Below are 8,714 nucleotides of genomic sequence, written 5' to 3'. Positions count from 1 at the left end.
TTCAAAAACAAACACAATTAGTCAGGCCCCTTGCTTTTTTCACATTTTATGGTAGGAGTACTTGGGATTAAAACACTGTAGTGGTTATGGGGCTACATAATTCCCCTTATTGAGCTAGTAGGAATGTTAGTTTACAGCTGCTGTTTCCTCGGTTCGGGTTTACAGTGACACACTTCCGCTGCGTGGGTGTTTTGTTGTTGTTGCAATGGTGGAAGGAATAAATGGTGCACGTTGTGTAGCCGAAAGAGAAAGTTGTCACGACTCCTGCTTGAGCTCCTCTACAACACTGCATTAATGGCCTGTGTTGACGCCTTGAGTGTATGTTTATTCTATGCCAAAGCCCTGTGTGTTCCCTATTGCAAAGTCCATACTGTTTGTGAAGGCTTGGTAAGAGGTATGTAAAGGCAACCTGAGGCAGCTGATGCAAGTATTGGCCAGTGGCAACCTTGACTCGGGGAACTCATGTAGAAAATTGATGGATGGCTTGGGGGAGAAACCGATCGGAGGGATCTCACTGGCTCCAGTTGCGAAGGACAGGATTTAAGCTTAGATGATCATTGTGCCTCTACCGAAATAAAACACAACAGAGAATGTTAATTGAAACAATAATATAAATAAAACATAATAATGTTGATTATCAGCATAAATGAGGAGCAACACACAGAAGCCTACCCTTCAAGCATTGTAAATAGGGGCAATTCTGATAGTGTGGCATTGCTTACCTTCTACCTCCTGCAAATAGTCCCCTCCAGAAGGGAATGACGGTCTCTTCAGCTGCTCTCTTGTTGCTTCCTTGTTCAGAAGATTGACTATGGAAGAGATCCTCCAATATGTCAGCAGTGAGTGTATGTGGCTCATGGCAGAGCAAAGGACAGAGGCTCTCTGGGTGCTGTTGGACTGCATCTAACATGCCAAGTGTCCTCATTCCTTCCCTGAATCTGTATCCAAGAAAAGTCAGTAAGCATGACTAGTGCATACTTGGCACAATCCTTAACACACACACACAACAATCTGCCCACTGAGTTAAGTTGATTCAGTAAAATGAAATTCCATAAAATGCCCTAATTCAACATGCTGCTATTACAAATAAAGCAGACTGAACTTGAAATCAAGACAAACCTTTCAAATGGTCCGCGGACCCTGTGGATCACTTGAAACATGAGTATGTCCTGAACGAGCAAATCTCTGTCCTCTATGCTCGTCAGTGGCCTGAGACAGCCTGCATTTGCCGAGTAGTCCAGTAGTGGCGCTGTAGCACGTTTCAAGTCATCCAGGGTGGTGCACTCTGAGATCTGACATCAGAAATACACAAAGGGCACAAAGAATGGTTAAAGTGACATAAATGAGATACTATGTGAAGCAACTTTAACAGTGCTCTTCTCATAACCCTCAATGCCGAGAGTGTCCACATACCATTTTTGTTACAACCAGAAATCTTAATGCAATCATTACTAATTGCAGTTGATATACTACAGCTAATAATTCAAACAAATCCATCTAACCATTTTGGATGGTTCCATTAACATGTGGAATAAAATGACACACGTCTGTAGAACAACAATCTGCAGAATTACCTTTTTGACCTTGTCATGTAGGTCTGTATCAGTAATGTCTTCCAAGACAGGTTTGGCTGACTCTGGCCAACAACGAGGCAGGAAAAAAGAGTCGGAGAGAGGAATCCAGGACTAGGATCACCATGCACAAGGCTCACAGCAATTGCTCTGCCGGCAATGAAATACCTGTCCTCTCTCAGAGCTGGGGAAACATAGGTAACATTATCCCATGTTCAAATGGGTAGTTCACTCTAAAATCCTATTATTAATGTAATCAAGCACATATCCTCATAACAGTAAATTCCCCAAATGTGTATGGTTAATAAATTAAATAAATACCTGTACTATGAAGAGCCAAATTCAGTTCCCCCTCCTTTCCTTCAAACATAGATGAAACTGCCATGGCTTCCAAGAATAGTCTTAAGAACTCTTTTCTTGAACCGCCCAAATCCACAGCCTCTTCTTTTCTGCCCATGTCATTAGAAAACTTGATTGACATCCTGTAGTTTGGATTGTAGAATAATCTCTTGAAGCCACGTACAGCTCCATCCAACATGGAAGACGTATTTATGTTGAACTTGCATTTCTGGTTGGTGTCAATCCTGCTCGCAAGATTGAGCAGTAAGTCACGTGCCGGGATCTTTTCAGGGGCTCCTGCCTCCCTGGTGAATAGAAGACGAAAACTTTTTTTTACACCTGTAATATGTTGTATGTTCCAACGGTAAGATATACAATTGAGAAGGGGCTGCTGGATGACATATGGGGAGACATGAGGTTGAAAACATCAAATCTAGACAAAATATCCAATGCACTATTGCAACAAAATCAGATGGTATGTCAGAGCATACAATGACAAACCAGTCCTCAGGGTCCACCGTCCTCACTACATTTTGTCTTTTCCTGCACCAGCATACCTGATTCAACCAATCAAGTGGTTGCTCATGAGCTGAATGTAATGTGCTGGTGGCGTGATAGATATATATGGTTGAGACAGTGGGACTTGAGGATTGGGTCTTAGATCCTCCTAGGTATCTGAGGATGATATATTATAACATTAGTCCCAAAACGTGACCGCTATTTGCACATTTAAGCAATAAAACACGAGAGGGAGTGCTTTATCAGTGGTTATTGGCATGGCTGTGCTGGCTTCAGTACTCAAGCTTGTGGGGATGCTGCTCTCTAAACACTGGGCACATTATTAGCGACATTTCCTTACGTGGAACACTAGAGGGCAGAACACAGCGTGTCAACTGACCAGTAATCAAAATGAAATGCCAGCACACTGGTTATGTTAGCCAGCTACTATTTGCTCCTAAATTAAGCTTGTTTGATGTTATTTGACTACCTGTCAAAACTATCATAGCTTCAGCAGGCAGTAATAATTGGCAGTCATTTTTACAGGTGATATTTTTATAAATAGTGCATCATTATTTGTCACAATATTGTGTCCCACAATCTAACAGAAACCGAGGCGGAACAGCTTAGGTTAAAGGTATCAGCAGCTCTGTCCAATGCGAAACTCCCTCCTTCCAACCTAACCATGGAGGAAAGGAAAGCCGTGACAGCCCTGAGCATGGATGAAAACTTCACTATCCTTCCAGCAGATAAGGGGAGATGCACGGTTATCCTCAACACAACAGACTACCACGCCAAGATCACGTCATTACTCAACGACACCGACACCTATGAACCTCTGAGACGTGATCCAACTAGTGGCTACAAGAGGAGAATAATAGAATACCTACAGAAACTACAGAAAGGAGGAACTATTGATCGGATACAATACCACCGTCTCTACCCACAAGATAACATTCCATGCATATATGGACTCCCTAAGATCCATAAAGATGGAGCCCCCTCAGGCCTATCGTCAGCAGCATAAACTCGGTCACGTACAACATTGCCAAACCTATAGCCAACATCTTGACCCCTTTAGTGGGCGAAACACCTCACCAAAACTCCATTGACTTTGTGAACAAGGTCCAAAACGTAAAACTGGAACCAAATGAAACCATGGTATCCTACGACGTGATCTCGTTAGTCACCTGCATCCCAACCATGGAGGCTTTGGAAACTGTGAGGCAACGTTTGATACAGGACGACACCCTCCACGATAGGACCAACCTCAGCCCAGACCAGACTTGCCAACTACTGGACCTTTGCCTGAACACTACATATTTCCAATTCAGGGGCCAGTTTTACAGACAGAAAAACGGCTGTGCAATGGGCTCACCAGTATCTCCCATTGTGGCCAACTTCTATATGGAAGAGGTAGAACACAGGGCCCTGAACTCCTTCAGAGGAACACCTCCGAGCCACTGGTTCAGATATGTGGACGACACATGGGTCGAAATCCAAACACAAGAGGTGCAAGCGTTTACCAAACACATCAACTCAGTGGACAAGAACATTAAGTTCACAAGGGAAGACGTAAAGAACAACAGTTTGCCCTTCTTGGACTGTGATGTCCACATTGGGGAAGACAGGAGCCTCACATTGGAGTTTACAGGAAACCTACACACACAGACCAATATCTACTTTTCGACTCACACCACCCTCTGGAACACAAACTGAGCGTCATCAGGACTCTGCAACACAGAGCTGACAATGTGCCCAGCAGCACTCAGGCCCAACGGGTAGAACATAAACACCTGAAGGGAGCTTTAAAAACCTGCGGCTACCCCAGTTGGACCTTTGTGAAAACTGCAACACGTTCCAAAAAGACTAACCAGGTGAGCGATGAGGAGAAAAGGAACAGAAGGAATAACATAGTCATCCTGTATGTTTCTGGGGTCGTCAAGAAACTCAGGAGAATTTTTAACAAACGCCGCATCCCGGTATACTTTAAACTCAGCAACACACTCCGACAAAGACTGCTTCATCCCAAAGACCATGTACCACACACCCGGAAAAGCAATCTGGCGTATGCTGTAAAATGCAATGAAGATTGCACTGATTTATACATAGGAGAAGCCAAACAACCACTACACAAACGGATGGCCCAACACAGAAGGCCAAAGTCCTCAGGACAAGACTCAGCAGTTTATCTACACCTAAAGGAGAAGACACACTCCTTCGAGGACAGCAACGTACACATTTTGGACAGGGAAGATAGATGGTTTGAAAGAGGGGTGAAGGAAGCCATCTATGCGAAACTGGAAAAACCATCCCTCAACAGAGGAGGAGGTCTGCGACACCACCTATCTCCCACTTACAATGCCGTCCTTTCATCTCTACCAAGGAGACTCAAGAAGCTTAGCCTCCAAGAACAACAGTCGGTCACTAACAGCTCCAACGACTCATGACCACTGAACGGAGCACTAACAAAGTTGAAACTAACACCCCCAACGACCGCCGCTGCTTAACATCGGATCACAAAGAGCCACGCATATCAAGACCTCTGATAACGACAGGCGTTGCTACACATTGGAACACAAAGAGCCATGGACACCGTTAGCTCTGATAACGACTCCAAAGAGGATAAATATCTGAGTTTCATCACCAGGCAGTCAGACTAGCTTGGTCTAGTCAGTAAGGCATGAACTGAGGAAATCTCTTGGATGAGAGGTGAAACGTCTTCACGGATATATACCAAGTCCAGTTGCACTCGATTCAATTCCTTTGGATAACCATGACCTGGATGAATGAGAACATTCACAGACATTGTGTCCCATCACTGTCATCGTGGGTCTCCTAATGATTGAAGGCCAGGCCTTTAAATGCTGGGGTACTTACATTTGACTCTCAAAACTGGCCAGTATTGCTTGGTTAAGTTCTTCTTCATCTGAGGACATCACTGACAGTGAACTTAAGATGGATACATAGGTGTTATAGTCATCATTGTTCTCTCTTGATGTTGATGGAGCTGGGTTAACCATAGCCCTGGTGATGATGCAGCCACTGGACGCTCCTGATGTTGACTGGGTGGCGACCTCCACACAGCTGTCATCGGAGTCTGAAATGTCTCATCTCATCTTCAGGTCACGGTGGCAGCAAGCTAAGTAGGGCACTCCAGATGTCCCTCTCCCCAGGCATGCCCTCCGGCCCCTCCTGGGGGATCCCAAGGTGTTCCCATTGAACATGTAGTCCAATCCGGCCTGGGAGTGCCTTTCGTCAAACTTTGAAAACAAAATGTCAAACTTCAAAAACAAAAGAAACAAAAATCAATAAACAAAAACAAAACATTTAAACATACCAGATGATCTATTCAAATTTGAAGGAATGTTAGTCTCTACGTCACCAGTGTGACTGACTTCATTCCGCTCTCTGCGTTGTGTTTTTGTCACTCATTCATTTGACCTATGTTAAGGGCTTGCCCAGGGTGGGATTCAAAACTGTGTTTTTCTGAGCTTGTCCATTTGCGTGATACTACTCTAGCCCACTACGCCACTGAAAAGCTAGCTAATCAATGACGCAGCCGAGTGCTTTTTATACTGGAGGAATGAGTCACCTTTGGTAGGCTATACCACAACTGCGGCATCTACCTCTGAGGATTTACGATGGCTCACAATTAACTCGGTTACACTAAGAAGCTAATTGAATAGCCTAATAACTTACAGGCAAGGGTCTGGATGGCCTGATTATACAGCCTTTGATCGAAAGACTTTCTGGATCAAAGATGCATTCATCTCCTGGTCTTCATGCAGCTTAGGACACACAAGTTTGTTCCCACAACCCATAAGAATTTGCAAACTGGAAGAGAACAGGAAGTTAATTGCAATTTAGAATCACACTGTGAATGTGTGGGTATCAACGTTTCCCAGATCATGAGTCCTAAATCTTGGTAGATGATTGTGCATAGCTGACATTAATGGGCCTAATGTGATTATTAGGCTTATTAATGTCAGCTGTGCACAATGCCATGTAATCTGTATTTAAACTAACCTTGCTGTCATTGTACTGATATGCTCTGACGAAGGCTGTGTAGCCGTTTTTAATGTGTGCTAAATAATAAAGTGGAAAAGTAAGTTATCTGATTTTTGAGTTGTTTTATGGGATGTATAGAACTACCCTCCTCTCTGTTTAGATACTATGAAAACATAGCTTAGATACCTGTCTTGCTGCAAAGGACATGGTCACCTTTGTTGAGGAACGTGGGGAAAAAATACAGTGTGCTGGCAACAGCATTACAATAACAATTACACTGTATAAACTTGCCTCACATCCTGTGGGATTTTATCTTTGAAGGCATCTCTGATCTGTGTAATGACAGTCATGTAGTCCCAACTCTTCTCAAACTCAAATGCACTCAAGATGAGTCCCTTTTCATGGAACTCCGTTTTGGAACGTTGCTTGCAAACGATCCCCCATGCTGGGTTGGGCAGCAGTATGACGTCTGTGTTAAATGTCAAGTGATATTGTGTTTTAGGCCTGTAAAATCAATCACAACAACCGTTTTAATTTTATTACATGGTTAAAAGCATAGCTAGCTAGTAAATCCACGTATTATTTACTATTATAGCTAACTTGCCTAACAGTTTAGCTTGTTGTTGCAGTGGTTGCAGCTAGCTAGCTCAAAGTTAGCTAGACTAACGTTAGCTAGCTAGCATAGCACTACTTAAACCGACTTGCCTAACATTTCCAAAGACATACCTTATTCCTAAGTCTTGAATTCCATCTTCCAAAGTGTTGCTGTGTACGATAACTTGGAGTCTGTAGCTGCCCTGTTTGTTGCTGCTCTGCATGGCTCCCTCGTGATGGTGCCACTGATGCCTGCAATCGGATGTTACCACTAACACCTGGCCAGAACGCATGTCTCAGTTCATCTTCAACACCCCCGTGTTCCACACTACCACTAACCGACTAACCGTATTTGTTCCACATGCTATGGCATTTATGGCACCGGGTGTTGTTAAAATAGTGTTTATCAAGCCAAGAGCTTCACAAATTTGTGGAGTTTGTCTCTGCTCTTCCATTATGCATATTTTTTGCACTGATTTAGTAGTAGTAATTAGCTGCTAAGGTAGACTAGACCATGGACTTCCTGCTAACTTAGATTGCCCAATGAGATTTGAGAACTAGACTGCCTTCCGTTTACACTGAAATTACTCTCACATACACTACTGAAAATGCTCTCACATACTACTGAAATTTGTCTTACATACAGCTATTGCATTTCAGTAGTATGTGACAGAATTTTCAGTAGTATGAGAGAGTATTTCACATATGTATGTGAGAGCATTCGTTCACACACACACACACACACACACACACACACACACACACACACACACACACACACACACACACACACACACACACACACACATATATATGTGTGTGTGTGTGTGTGTGTGTGTGTATATATATATATATATATATATATATATATGAGAGGTGAAATATGGAATATGGCCTATACGGCCCCTCATACCTTTTAGTGAGTTTGCGAACATCTACAAGTTAAAAACTATCTAAAGATTAAAAAATATGCCAGGTTGATCTTGATTCTCTGTGATGTAAGTGTAACAGAGATAAGAATTGTTTTAAACTTGATGAAGATCGGCACAATATATTAAGTTATTGTTCTTTATATAATGAGTTTCTCTTGTACTCCCCATATTCAAACCTGGCATTTTTCACTTAGCACCTCCTAGTCGTGACGGTTGTGGTCAAGTGCTTTACGTCATAACACCTCTGTCCCTTCGTCACACAATGGCGACAGAATTGGTATGTTGTTCTACAGAACTCACTCCAAATATGGATTAAAAAAAATGTTATAAAATTGATAAACGTGCACTCCAGTTATGGCATTCATTGTATAAATGTATGCACAACATTTTTCCATGCTGTGTATATTTTTTGTTTTTCTTTTGTTAAACTTCACGAAACGTTTGCTCAAGTTAATGAGACGTGTAATAGCCACTTTTGTTCTCCGCTAGCTAACGTTTGGTTACATTTCTTTATGAATAGGGCTGGAGTTGAGCTTACACTACAACCACAACATCTATATGTTCATTTTAATTTTGCCAGGTATGTTGTTTTGCTGAATATAGATTTTCTGCAATGTAGTACATATAGTTGTATTCATTTCATATTAATACAAGGCCAGTTCAGGTAATGCTACTGTATAAAATGTTTATATTAAGTAGTGAGATTTGGCACTGTTGTGAACTATATGATCAGGTTTTGTGTTGGTTGAGCCAATTGTTGTTACTGTAT

General features: G+C 42.4%; 1 pseudogene; it reads right to left on the bottom strand.

Moving 5' to 3' along the window:
• Window positions 1-324: 324 nt before the first annotated feature.
• Window positions 325-7,237, bottom strand: LOC130110371 (G2/M phase-specific E3 ubiquitin-protein ligase-like; annotated as a pseudogene).
• Between the last annotated feature and the right edge of the window lie 1,477 nt (window positions 7,238-8,714).

The sequence above is a fragment of the Lampris incognitus genome, chromosome 1, assembly GCF_029633865.1.
Source record: "Lampris incognitus isolate fLamInc1 chromosome 1, fLamInc1.hap2, whole genome shotgun sequence".
Lineage (NCBI taxonomy): Eukaryota > Metazoa > Chordata > Actinopteri > Lampriformes > Lampridae > Lampris > Lampris incognitus.
Note: the sequence above shows the minus strand (reverse complement) of the source record. Positions and strands in the feature narration are given on the sequence as shown.